The sequence below is a fragment of the Corvus kubaryi genome, unplaced genomic scaffold (assembly GCF_017639235.1).
Source record: "Corvus kubaryi isolate FWS band 111438036 unplaced genomic scaffold, C.kubaryi_AGA036_p1.0 121, whole genome shotgun sequence".
In the NCBI taxonomy this organism is placed as follows: domain Eukaryota; kingdom Metazoa; phylum Chordata; class Aves; order Passeriformes; family Corvidae; genus Corvus; species Corvus kubaryi.
In genome coordinates, this window is record NW_024580656.1 from 1,449,530 (window position 1) to 1,450,853 (window position 1,324).

A 1,324-nucleotide genomic window follows, 5' to 3' on the forward strand; every position below is an offset into this window, starting at 1 on the left:
TACTGTAGGCATTCAGGGGAATCTTCCATACAAGGCTCACTTCTTTCTCACAAGTATCTCATGACCAAAGGCTTCTCCGTTCGGTGGTTTGTGCAGCAGCTTGCAAAAAAAAAAAAAAAAATCACAAAAAAAAAAAAAAAAAAAAAAAAAATCTCCTCCTTAGGGTATCTTTGTGTCCGAAATCAGCTGTACCACACTGGACCCAGAGCTCCAGCTCGCACCTTGCCAGCACAGAAGGCCTTTGCCACCCTCGTGCCCTCAGCCCAGGGCTCTGAAGACGCTTTTTGAGCCATCTCGGGTGCAAAATCTGGTTCATCTGCGTGGACTCGGAACGATCCCTGAGGGTGTCTCAGCTCTGAAATCATGGTGATGTGATTTCTGGACATGCTTGAAGATGCTTTTAGTGCTGGGGATGGGGGGTGCCTGGGGTTTTGGGGGGAGGAAGGGAGGGAGGGGGCTGCTTGCATGACCTGGTCCCTCTGCGATGCACCTTGCAGTAGCCCTGCACTTGCTTTCCTATTTTTGTTATAAACTGGAACATTTTTCCCAGTGGCCGCCTGAAACCCATCCCTTGGGACGTCCCAAGCAAGTGGGGATTTCGTGGCCGTGTCTGTGCTGCGGGGAGGCTCCCGGTGCCCCCGCAGCACCTTTGGGAAGGGATAGGGAACGCAGGTGTGGGGATACTGCTCCTCCATCCGTGTCACACTGCACAGCCCCGCTCAGCCACGATCACTGTGATGCTCCTGCAGACCGTGTTAGCCTGTAAATTCTCAGGGTCCTTCTGCCAGCCAGTGCCAGCTCTGCACAGGGCCTCGGTGCCAGCCTGGCCTGGGCATCCTCCTCCTCCTCCTTTCCCAGCACGGAGCAGAAATCCAGCTCCCCCCTCGTGTCCCTGCTGCGGGGGTTCTGCTGATGCCACCCCGAGGTGGCTGCAGGGAGGATTTGGGGAATCCAGCCAGGTGCAGCATTCCCAACCCCATTCCCACCTTCCCTCACCCCAGAGGTGTCCGGCCAGCACATCCCTCGGGAGAACGACCCTGGGGCGGGGGGGATGGGGACACCCCAGGGGTGCAGACAAGCACTGGCACTTTGTGGCATTCCCGCTGGGTGCTCCGGGCACTCTGCGGGCCCCCGAGGCTCCAGCCCTGCCCTCCGAGGGGGGTTTGGGGTGTGTTTGCAGCACAGCCCCATTCCCGGGGTTTGTGGGGTGTGTTTGCAGCACAGCCCCGTTCCCGGGTTTTGTGGGGTGTGTTTGCAGCACAGCCCCGTTCCCGGGTTTTGTGGGGTGTGTTTGCAGCACAGCCCCGTTCCTGGGGTTTGTGGG